A 12905-nucleotide genomic window follows, 5' to 3' on the forward strand; every position below is an offset into this window, starting at 1 on the left:
ACTACATTATTAAACTTTGAAAATAACCAATAAAAGGTATTGGGTCCACTATTTGCCCTTTCTGGACAATCAACATGGAATAATCATTTACTCAAAGGAACTCAGAAAGTGTGTGGTTCACTTAGAGTCTTGGATTGCCTGTATAGAATGTTATGAATAAAATAACAAAAATAGGAATCATCCAAATCTATTATAAATAAATTTATTCTTTTACTTGCAGGTGAATTTAAAATTTGTGGATGCTAACATACTAAGTTCCTATCATTTAAATCTTTCTCCCAATTCATGACAATAAAAAAGCAAACTCCATAAGGTGTAACTCCTTGTTCATTTATTCAACAAGCAATTTATTCAAAGCCTTCTATGTACTTTTTATGAATAATGCCAAAGGTCAGTTGAGAAATCAATGAGTTATTTAATTCTTTCCTATTTGCCCTCTGACACTTCAAATGTGTGACCAAATTTACACTCAGCATGAAAGTCAGCTATCAGGAAACTGACCCGGGTGCATACATCTTCACCCATTCTCCACCTAAGCAATCAAACCATTAATATGTATTAAGAGCTCTCTGCCTGCACGGTTCTAAAATTTTAAACTGGTGAAAACTGAGAGTCAACTTTCATGTTACGGACCAGTCACAGCTTTGGATATGTGTACTGTATTATGGTACTAGAGTGACCACTAGAGGTCGCACCAGGTGGAATTTACAGAGGCTGCTCATATGCAGAATGGATTGTCCTCAGGGGCGTGTCCTTTCCTTTCTTCCACCCCACATCGCCACTAGTGCCCCCTCCCTTGAGCTTCGTTGCCCAGATTGCTCACTAATGCACTCTTTATCCTAACCTTCCAGTGACTTATGTTCCAGACTATTCTTTTTATAATATTTGCCTTTAGAATGTCTTGATCCTGATTCCCAACTGTATTAACTAATTCAGACCACAGGCTTAATGAGTGATCATTGATTGATGTCTTTGTCTTCTCATGTAGCATTTTTTTTAACAGAGCCAGATAAGGACAAGCTTTGTGGTAACAGAATGATTAGCAGTGCACCTACTTGGTTTTACAAGGTGGATATGATGATAATGTACAAAAAAGAAAAACTTATTTCTGTAGCCTTATTAATTTCTACCCTGAGTGAAATATCAAGCATGTATTATTGATTTTTCTGTTATGTTCAGCTAAAAAGTCCTTCAATCTAGAGATTTCAGATAATAAAAAGTCCAGGTCAGAACAGTCCAGACTAATGGTATAATGACAATCTTCATTTCAAGTTAAAACTTCTCCTCTCTCCCAGCTTCAGGCTTGGAAGCCCGCAGTGGGCAAACAGGATGAAGCTGGCTTCCTTTCTCTTCCTTGTTCACCCCCCTCTCCTGCTAGGTCAGGCCCAGGGAAGAGGAGTTGGCAGGGAAGTGCACAGCTGCTCCATGGTGACACAGTCGTGATCTCATATCATTTCTCTCTGGTCTCCAAAGCCGATTCTCCTCTAAAGGGTCTTTGGAGACAGCCCTCAGTCACCTTCACACTAGAGTGCACCAACTGCCTCTTCTCCCGCAGGCCGCTTACTGCTCCTCCCTGCTGGCCCCTGGGCTTCTGGCTGCCCATTTCTCTCCTCAAGTCCCTTCACCATCAGCTATATGCCAGCGGAGGATGCAGACTAGCTCTCTTTTCTGCATTCACACAGCTTTCACAGGATATACTACTTTTATTCTCCCCCTTGTGTACATGCCTTTGCTCCCTGTTTAGCACTTTGTACGGTGCTACTGGGCAGAGGCACCTCCAGTCACAGCCTCTCACCTTTAGCTTCCTCAGGCATGAGCCAAATATCAGACCCTCTATCCCTCCAACTCCAAGAGATCCTCGTGTTCCTCAACATCCTTCTTCTCTTCCAAAGAAAGGGAGAGGAGAAGAGCAGCCTGTCAACAACATTCTCCAAAGACTCTCGGCTTCTCTGACTTCACCCTGTTTCGAAACTCAAGTAAGTGATTGTTTGAACCTGACTTTGTGTCACCATCTTTCTAGTTCCACAAGAATAGTTTGGCACCTTTTCTAAAATACCGGGCTACTTAAGAACCAGTATTTTGTTCCTGGCCTTTGGGACTTGTATAAAACTGAAGAATTGGCCAGGCACAGTGGCTCACGCCTGTAATCCCAGCACTTTGGGATGCTGACGTGGGTGGATCATGAGGTCAGGAGTTTGAGACCAGCCTAGCCAACATGGTGAAACCCCTTCTCTACTAAAAATACAAAAAATTAGCTGGGTGTGGTGGTGGGCATCTGTAATCCCAGCTACTCAGGAGGCTGAGGCAGAATTGCTTGAACCTGGGAGGTGGAGGTTGCAGTGAGCCAAGAGCGTGACCCCGCACTCCAGCCTGGGTGACAGGGTGAGACTTCGTCTCAAAAAACAACAACAACAACAACAACAACAACAACAACAAAGAAGAATTAGGGAAAATGTTATATAAAATGTCCTCTGTGACCTTGTGGGAAAGTTGTTACATCTTTTTACTTATTTTATTTTACAGATCTGTAAAATTGAGCCCATGCTTACATCTACCTCATAGGGCAGTTGTCAGAATTTAGTGTGATAATGCAGATTTTGTCAGGAAAAAAAAAAAAAGGCAGAATAAGACAAAGTCTGCTTTAAATAATGGAAAAGCTTGTGAAAGGAAAATAAATCTTGAGGCCCCCAAATCACTAAGCTAAATGGAAAAGTCAAGCTGGGAACTACTTAGGGCAAACCTGCCTCCCATTCTACTCAAAGTCACCTTCCATCCCACCCCCACCCCTGCTCACTGAGATAAATGCAAATCTTACTGCCTCCTTTGGAGGGGCTAATCAGAAACTCAAAAGAATGCAACCATTTGTTTCTTATCTACCTATGAGCTGGAAGCCCCCTGCCTGCTTCAAGTTGTCCCACCTTTGCTTCCAATTGTCCCACTTTGCCAGAAGGAACCAATGTTCCTCTTTTGTATGTTGACTGATGTCTCCTGTCTCCCTAAAATGTATAAAAGCAAGCTGTGCTCTGACCACCTTGGGCACACGTTGTCAGGACCTCCTGAGGCTGTGTCATGGGTACATGTCCTCCACCTTGGCAAAATAAACTTTCTAAATTAACCGAGACCTGTCTCAGATATTTGGAGTTCACAACCTTTAGGAGCTACATCTCAGTGCATTCAGTAAAAGAATAAACTTAAAGCTAAGACCTCATAGGGAATGTCACCCCACATTCCTGATATCTATGTAAAATGGTGCTGTTATTATTGTGTTTAATTTCCACATACATAGCAGTAATACTATCACACTACATTGGCAATGTGAGGTTTAGAATATCCCTTTATTTAATTAAAGTACTTCATAGATAAGTGTGCTAACAACCTTATCAGAGCTACCACTGATGAGTTCCAAACCAGATTTATCAACCCATCTTGAGTGTCTCCTCTGATTCTTAAGCCTCACCTATTTTGTGGGCCATTGGCTGCTTGCTCTGTAGTAACTGCAGCCACAGCAAGTCATGCTAGGCTGTCCAGCCATCCAAAATCTCTGGGTCCTTGCTCCACCTCTAAAGCAGTGGAGCTATGTTATAAATTTTCCCTGGAATGACCTTTAGCCAACAGGAGACAGGAGACATGAGTCAGCTCACAGATAAATTTCCCCCACAATTTTCCATCTGATGGGCTGTTCTAAGGTATATATTTTTTTTTAGAGCCATGTAGCAGTGGCCCACTTGGTATATATCAACTTGAATTTGCTTCTTATCCTTCTCTGTCTCACTTCCTCTTTTCTTCCCTCTAACTGCACTGCCATGTACCTCCTAATTAAGCATTATCACTTCAGGTTTGCCTAAGATTCTTTTGGTTAAGTTGAACATGAACTGTTAACAAGAAACCAGAAATAGCATCATATTTCATAACTTTTCCTTTATTGTGGAATAAATCTGGACAATCAATTTATTCTTCTTGGAAAAAAATAGAAATTTGGAGTGTTCACTGAGATAATTTGGTAAAACACTAAATGTTTATTACTACTCACAGTATGATTAATTTAAACATCTGCTGTCCACATGCTGCATCAACCTAGTCCAGCTCAGCATTATCTCTTGCCTGGACTTGTACCAAAAATTCCTAGCTGGCCTTCCTGATGCTAGCCTTAACCTGTTTCAACACATTGTCCTCCCTGCTGCCAGAATGATTCATCAGTCAGGATATACTAACTGCTGTAATAAACAATCCCACAACACCCTAAGTCCCAAAGCTTAACACAGCATCTGCCTGTTTCTCACACATGTCTCAATTCAATGAGAGACACAGATGGACAAATGTCTATTCCACCTAATCTTTTAAGGACTTGCTTCCTTCTCCTAGCAGCTCCTTCATCCCCCTAGAGTTTACATCCTATTCTAGATACTGTACCTCCCACCTGCCAAATAGCAAAGAAAGAAAGCATGGAAGATTGTGCACAAGAGGGTTAGACCCCCAGCCTATAAGGGGCACACATCACTTCTGCCCAACACATCCTCTGATGGTTAATTTTATGTGTTAACTTAGATGATGTTTTTGAATGGTATTAACATCTAAAACAGTGAACTTTGCGTAAAGAAGATTGCCCTCCTATAATATAAATGAGGCTCATGCAATCAGTTGAAGGCCTGAATAGAACAAAAAGACCAGCCTCCTCAAGCAAGAAGGAATTCTTCAGCAAACTATGTTCACATTTCATTGGCATCAGAGGCTCTCCTGAGCTTCTGCCATTTCACACTGCAGATTTTGGACTTCCCAGTCTCTATAATCACATGAAACAATTTCTTATAATAAATCTGTTTCTGTCTATCTATCTATCCATCCATCCTATTGGTCCTATTTATCTTGTGAGTCCTGACTAATACACACCCTTGGCCAAAAGTTAGGTATATGGACCCTAACTGCAAGGGAGCTTGGAAATGTAGCTTGTAGAAAAGAGGCAAGACATGAACAGTAGCAGCAAAACTTTCAAAAATAGACATATGAACATATAACTTTCCTGTATTAAATCCATCTTTTTATTGCCCTTGGAACAATATGAAAACTTACTATGAAGCTGTCAGTTCTTCAGATCCTTATCTTTGCCTTCAGTGGGGCCTCTGACTCTCTCACTAGCAGTATACAGTCAGATGTATTTACTCCAGTAGATCTCACTCTCTATTGACTCCAGCTCTTCCTCATACACTGTCAATAATAATAGCTACCATTTATTGAGCATGTGCTATCTGCCAAGCACTGTCTCAAAAATGTAAATGCATTTTCTTGTTTAATCCTTACGACAACTTGTAAGTTTAGTATATGATATGGTTTTTCTGTGTCCCCACCCAAATCTCATCTTCAATTATAACTCCCACAATTCTCGTATGTCATGGGAGGAACCCAGTGGGAGGTGATTAAATTATGGGGGCAGATCTTTTCTGTGCTGTTCTTGTGATAGTGAATGAGTCTCACAAGATTTGATGGTTTTAAACATGAGAGTTTCCCTGCACAAGCTCTCTCTTTGCCTGCTGCCATCCATGTAAGACGTGACTTGCTCCTCCTTGCCTTCCACCATGATTGTGAGGCCTCCCCAGCTATGTGAAACTGTAAGTCCATTAAACTTCTTTCTTTTGTAAATTGCCCAGTCTTGGGTATATCTTTATCAGCAGCATGAAAACTGACTAATACAGTAAATTGGTACCAGTACAGTGGGGTGCTGCTGAAAAGATACCCAAAAATGTGGGGGCAAATTTGGAGCTGGGTAACAGACAGAGGTTAGAACAGTCTGGAGGGCTCAGAAGAAAACAGGAAAATGTGGAAAGTGTGGAACTCCCTAGAGACTTGTTGAATGGCTTTGAACAAAATCCTGATAATGATATGGACAATGAAATCCAGGCTAAAGTGATCTCAGATGGAGATGAAGAACTTGTTGGAAACTGGAGCAAAGCTGACTCTTGTAATAGCAAAGAGACTGGCAGCAATTTGTCCCTGCCCTAGAGATTTGTGGGACTCTGAACTTGAGAAAGATGATTTAGGGTATCTGGCAAAAGAAATTTATAAGCAGCAAAGCATTCAAGAGGTGACTTGGGTGCTGTTAAAATAATTTCATTTTAAAAGGGAAACAGAGCATAAAAGTTTGAAAAATGTGTAGCCTGACAATGAGATAGAAAAGAAAATCCCATTTTCTGAGAAGAAATTCAAGCTGGCTGCAGAAATTTGCCTAAGTAACAAGGAACCAAATGTTAATCCCCAAGACAACGGGGAAAATGTCTCCAGGGCATGTCAGAGACCTTTGTGGTTTGCGGCAGCCCCTCTTATCACAGGCTTGGAGGTTTAGAAGGAAAAAATGGTTTCATGGGCCAGGGCCAGGGCCCCTCTGCTGTATGTAGTTTAGGGACTTAGTGCCCTGCATCTCAGCTGCTCCAGCCATGACTAAAAGTAACAGCTTGGGATGTTGCTTCAGAGGGTAGAATCCCAAACCTTGGCAACTTCCACATGGTGTTGAGTCTGCAGGTGCACAGAAGTCAAGAATTGAGGTTTGAGAACCTCTGCCTAGATTTCAGAGGATGTATGGAAATGCCTGGATGCTGGGCAGAAGTTTGCTGCAGGGGCAGAGTGCTCATGGAGAACCTCTGCTAGAGCAGTGCAGAAGGGAAATGTGGGGTCAGAGCTCCCACACAGAGTCCCTATGGGGGCACCACCTAGTGCAGCTATAAGAAGAGGGCCACCATCCTCCAGACCCCAGCTTGGTAGATCCACCGACAGCTTGCACTGTGCACCTGTATTTACCCTGCAAAGCCACAGGGGCAGAGCTGCCCAAGGAGATGGGAGCCCAACTCTTGCATCAGCATGACCTAGCTGTGAGGCATGGAGTCAAAAGAGATCATTTTGGAGCTTTAAGATTTGACTGCCCTGCTGGATATCTGACTTGCACGAGGCCTGTACCCCTTTGTTGTGATCAATTTCTTCCATTTGGAATGGCTGCATTTACCCAATTCCTGTACCCACATTGTATCTATGAAGTAACTAACTTGCTTTTGATTTTACAGGCTCATAGGCAGAAGTGATTTGCCTTATCTCAGATTACACTTTGGACTGTAGACTCCTGAGTTAATGCTGAAATGAGTTAAGCCTTTAGGGGACTGCTGGGAAGGCATGATTGGTTTTAAAATGTGAGGACATGAGATTTGGGAGGGGCTGGGGTGGAATGATATAGTTTGTCAGTGTCCCCACCCATATCTCATCTTAAATTGTAACTCCCACAATTCCCATGGGTCATGGGAGGAACCCAGGGGGAGGTGATTAAATTATGGGGGCAGATCTGAATCTCAAGAGATTTGATGGTTTTAAAAATGGAGTCTCCCTACACTAGCTCTCTCTTTGCCTGCTGCCATCCATGCAAGGCGTGATTTGCTCCTCCTTGCCTTCTGCCGTGATTGTGAGACCCCAACCTCCTGCCATGTGAACTGTAAGTCCATTAAACTTTCTTTTGTAAATTGCCCGGTCTCAGGTATGTCTTTATCAGCAGTGTGAAAACGGACTAATAGAGTATAACTACTTTACAGATGGAAAAATTGTGGCACAGAAAAGTTAGGTAATTCACCCAAGGTCAGATAGCAAGTAAACAGTAAAAAATAAAATATTTAAACACCTCATCAAACTTGAAAACCCCCCTCATCCCCAGTTTCTCTTTGCCATACCCCACCAGCATCAGCCTCTTCATCTGTCTAACACCTTCCTTATCCTCAGGATATCTATTTAAACCTGTTATTTACCTCAGGATATCTATTTAAACCTGTTATTTAAATCTATTTAAACCTGTTGTTTCAGGAGCAATTTATGACTCCATAGACTTCACAAGATTTATCTACTAAAGCTTTCATGGGATCTTTCACTTCCCATATCATAGCACATTTATTATAACTACTTGTCTAATTGTTCATCATCTCCTTTAGAGTTTAGCTTCAAATATGGCAGAACCACACACACACACACACACACACACACACACACACACACACGCATATCAGAGAGAGAGAACAGAAGACTTCATTTTTACAATGTTAACAAAAAGATAAAATATGCAGTGTGCTAAGTATCACTCATTTACCCCCTGTAGATCTACTCTTTACTCTTCTCTTCTCTGTGTCCCAGGAGACTGACATTTGTGAACCACATCAATGGTTACCTTTTTTCTCTGGCTTCTGTTGGATTTGGCCAGTAGAAGGCACCACCAGGTAATCAGATGGCAAGAGAAGAGCGAGGTCAGGGTGTGTCCTTCCCTGGGTTGACTGCATCCCTCTACAGATGGCCACCCACTGTGTAGGGCATGAATGTCTTCTAAGTACCCCCTCCTCAGTCTGGTACACTCCTTCTACCTTCTTATTACTCTCTGCAATCGCTAGCCCCAGATATTTTACTGCCTGTGTTCTTCAGGGTTCTTCAGAGAAACAGAATCAAGAGTACGTGGATATAGATATAAATACATGAGAGGGGACTTACCATGGGAATTGGCTCACACGTTTATGGAGGCTGAGAAGTCCCACGGTCTGTCATCTTCAAGCTGGAGACCCAGGAAAGCCAGTGAAGTAGCTCAGTCTGAGTCCAAAGGCCTGAGAGCCTGGGCAGGATTGCTGGTGCAAGTCTCAGAGTCCGAGGACCAGAGAACCTAGGGTTCTGATGTCCTATGGCAGGAAAAGAAAGTGTTTCAGTTCCAGAAGACAGAGAGTGAATCTGACTTTCTTCTGCCTTTTTGTTCTATCTGGGCCCTGAGCCGACTGGATGGTCCTCGCTCACACTGAGTGAGAGTGGATCTTCCTTACACAGTCTGCTGGCTTAAATGTCAATCTTTTCCAAAATCACCCTCATAGACCCAGAAATAATCCTTTACTAGCTCTCTAGGTATTACTTAATCCAGTCAAGTGTACACCTAAAATTAGCTTTTACACTGTCCCTTGTTGAGTCTCCTTAACCCTTTCCTCACCTTTGAAAATAATCCTTTCATCAAACTCCCCTCCATTAGCCCATTTGAATATCTGCTATACCTTTCTTGCTGGGACTCTGACTTATACACAGGAAACCTAATGAGAAATGTGCAAAATTTATGTGAAGAAACTATATAACACTAGTAATGGAAAACAATAAAAATAGGTATGAACAAATAATAAAAGCATACCATATTTCTGGATAGGAAAAATCAACATGATAAAAGTGTAAACCTCCATTAATTAATTCATAATTTTAAAATGATTCTATTAAAAATACTGGCAATAATTTGAACTACTGAAGCTAATCTTAAAGTTTCTATAAAAATATAAGCAAAAATAATTTTTAAAAATCTAAAAAAGAAGAGTAACAAGGAGGAAGTAGCCCTACAAGTCATAAAATATATTACAAAGCTACAATATTAAGAAAATACAGTGCCTGTTCAAAAATAGATAATTCACTGGGATAGAAAAGAAAGTCCAAATATAGACCTAAATATATAATTTTTAGTATGTCATGTGATGTTGTTTTAAATCGGTTGAAAAAATATGAATTTGCAATAAATGACTTGGAGACAACCTAGATATAAACTGGGAAAAAATGAGGTTCTTTTTCTTAATCTCAGTTAATTTGGGCTGCCTTGCCACTTTCCTCTGAGGTTGTGTTTAAGTTCTGGGGCTATTTGCAGTATCCAAGCATCAGAAGGAGACCATCTGGCTCTGTGTGTAATCCGAGCCTGGGGACACAAACTGGCATACACATTGCCTCCTCTGAAGGAGACATGCCTCATCCCTGTCTGCAGGGCTCCTTCAGGTCCAACACAATCTCTGCTGCTTCTGGGAGACTACTGGAGATTAAGACTCATTCTACGTTCATACCATGCTGGGGTACAGAACATCTGTATGATTGTCTAAGGTACTAGGTACCTAGACATGTCATGCAGTCATTTCTTCCCAAATATGACACTTAAGGAGAATGGTTGTGTTAAGTGTTCTTAATAGTCCTATACACCGGAATGTATATCTCTAATGACTAAAGCATTGTTAGTTTATAGGCTTATAAGCTCAAAGACAGGCAGCACAGCAGCTAAGTCAGGATTCATCCAGGCGACAAAGGCAGATGTGATCGTCTCATCTCTCCAGTGTTACTCCTAGGGAGCAAGGCATAGATCCCTTTATTCACAAATTTCACAAATTCATCTGAATTTTTCTAACTGCCTGGAAAAGCTCTAACCTCCTCCAATCCTCAGCTCTGGCTTTTTATTCTCTTTGAGGCTTAGCATTCTAGAAAAGGAAAGCCTGGGAAAGAATGGAAACAAATATGATTTCAACAAACCTTCAAGATCCACATTCCTCTATAGGAAATGAGCACAGAAGAGCACACCTTCTTGAAGAGAGGAAAAGGAAAAAGGATGAAGGCAAATAATCATGAGAGAAAACACTGAGAGTTCAAAAATCTATAAGGTACCATATTTATCATGTAAAAAGATCACTTAAACAGGTATTTTATGTCACAACAAAACCAACTAGAGAATCAACTGGTCCACTTGATGATAATAATACATAAGCATATCCATGACTGAAAGAGGGAAAACAGAGATTAAATTCTTAAACCACCTTGGGCTTTGCTGAGGAACTCATTTGAAAGACTTCCACTAATAATGTATATTTCCAATTAGACATACTGAAGTACTTCATTAAATGGGAGAAATCTTCCTCAATTTTTTTTCCTGTTTCCTCTCCACTGCATCATTCTCGAATAGTACCCTTCCTTTTATTCACCTTCTCTTTACTTGCCCCTTGGGAAGAACTCTCCTCTCCTCCTCATATATGCGCCTCACCTGAAGATGCCACCACTGGGCCATTCAGTCAGTGACCCACCCACCATCTCTACCAGTTCCTTCCCCTCCTCACGCCAAAATGTGCAGGCTTCTTGTCTTACACCTACTTTCAACCCCTCCCACATGTGTATTCTCGATTTATCTTCCTGCCTTTACCAAAACCTTTTTTTTTTTTTTTTTTTTTTTTTTTGGGCTGTAAAATTTGATACACATCTTTTGCTTTGGAATTAAAGCTCTCCAGAATATGGCACTTGAAGAGAATGGTTGTGCTACGTGTTCTTACTGGTCCTATATATGTATTACTAAAGTAGTACTAGAGTATAGGCCTATGAAGATCAAAGATGAGCAGCACAGTGTGTAAGTCAGCTTCCAACCTGGAATCAGAAACCACTCTGCACATCTGTAATCCTGTGACATATCTCTTTGCCCTATCCATGGGGCGAGGTATAGAGGGCTGAGGAGCACAGAGTTTACATGCTTTCTCCAGGCCGACCACCGTCCCAGCACCTCAATGTGTACACCAGCTAGAAAGTTCTTCTAATATCATTGATTAGGGTCTGTTATGAAGGTTTCGCTATGTAGGCATGACTGATTAAATCACTGACCATTGGTGACTGAACTCAAGTTCAACTCCTCTTCCCTTCCTATTGGTTGAGTGTTGGGGTGAAAGTTCCAGCCCTCTAATCATGCCTTGGTGTTTCTGGTGACTCAAGCATTTGATAAATGATTAGATCATGGAAGTGAAGCCCCCATCTTTGGGATTCGTGCCCTTATAAAAGAGGCCCTAGAGAGACCCATTACTCTTCTGCCATGTGAAACAAGAGTGAGGGGATACCATCAATAAAGAAGCGGGCCCTCACCAAACACAGCTGGCACCTTGATCTTGAACTTTCCAGTGTCCAGAACCATGAGAAATAAATATGTGCTTCTGTAAACCCCCTGGTTTACGGTATTTTGTTATGACAGCCTGAATGGACTGACCTCCATTATTGCACAGTTGTCTTGTGTTCTTTCTGCAGTCTCACTCTTGCCCTGAAACCCTAACCTTTAGACTACTCCCTGTTCTGGTCTTGGCTCGCGTGGCCGTCACATCCCCACATCATTAGTGCTTCCTTCCACTCCAAATCCAGATCCCAGTTCACCCTCGCAAAGCCACCAGCCCAGCTCCCAAGATCTTGTTTGAGAAGGTTTTCTGTTATTTGCAAACAAAAGAATACTGATCCAATTCACAAATATCAACATGGTCTGTCATTTGTTTTACAAATTTTCCATTTTGTGCTAGATTTTCTACTCAATTCCATCACCAGCACTATCTGTTGACATTATTTTCATAGTTATTTTTCATAAGGAAACATAGTCTTAATACTTCATCAATCATTATAATAAGTTCCTAGGAATAAACAGAGATAATACAGCCCCTGTAAACTGGAGATGCGACACAATATTCTAACCCTAAGAAAAAGGAAAACACTGTTGCCACTTGGGGTAAGGGGATCAGTGGACCTCATCTTGAGGTATAAGAATACTGTATTTGGTGGTTTGGCACAGTGAGTATATGAACAAGCTTTGGAACCAGGCAGACAGGGGTTTGAGTTTGCCATTTGCCAGTCCTATGACTATCTTAGGGTACAGTTTCTTCACCTGTAAATAGATACTTTAATTGTGCATCTCTTATAGAGCTGTCATAGAAAATAAGATAATGCATGTAATGCAATTTCCAAAGTTTCTGGTGCATAGTCAGACTGATAAAATGTTACCCATTTTTGTTTCATTTTTATTGGAAATGGCAGAGGCTAGGAGATGAGATGAAAGCTGACATTACCCAGGACATTAGAAAATATGTCAAGGGTGAATTTATGAAATTGTTGGTCAAATATTTTTCTGTCATTTTTGATAAATCACTGGAAGGATCTTCAGAACTATATATACCAATGACTCTAATATTAGCGCTAGAAAAGACGGCACACTGTAATGAAGTTCAGAATATATATAGACAGAGATATATACATACATACAGATATCCCTACAGATTTGAAACCATCTAAGAAAATGGCAACATGATTTCTATAAGTCACCCCTGACT

At 41.2% G+C, this 12905-nt stretch overlaps 1 protein-coding gene across 2 annotated transcripts in view; it reads right to left on the reverse strand.

Moving 5' to 3' along the window:
- The window catches only part of CHODL (chondrolectin), a 459390-nt gene that overhangs the window by 348859 nt on the left and 97626 nt on the right, over positions 1–12905 (reverse strand). For both annotated transcript variants that reach the window (XM_065541474.2, XM_065541473.2), the window contains exon 2: positions 8500–8681. The gene's annotated coding sequence lies outside the window, so the exon portion shown is untranslated. The remainder of the gene's footprint in view (positions 1–8499; positions 8682–12905) is intronic.

The sequence above is a fragment of the Macaca fascicularis genome, chromosome 3 (genome assembly GCF_037993035.2).
Source record: "Macaca fascicularis isolate 582-1 chromosome 3, T2T-MFA8v1.1".
In the NCBI taxonomy this organism is placed as follows: domain Eukaryota; kingdom Metazoa; phylum Chordata; class Mammalia; order Primates; family Cercopithecidae; genus Macaca; species Macaca fascicularis.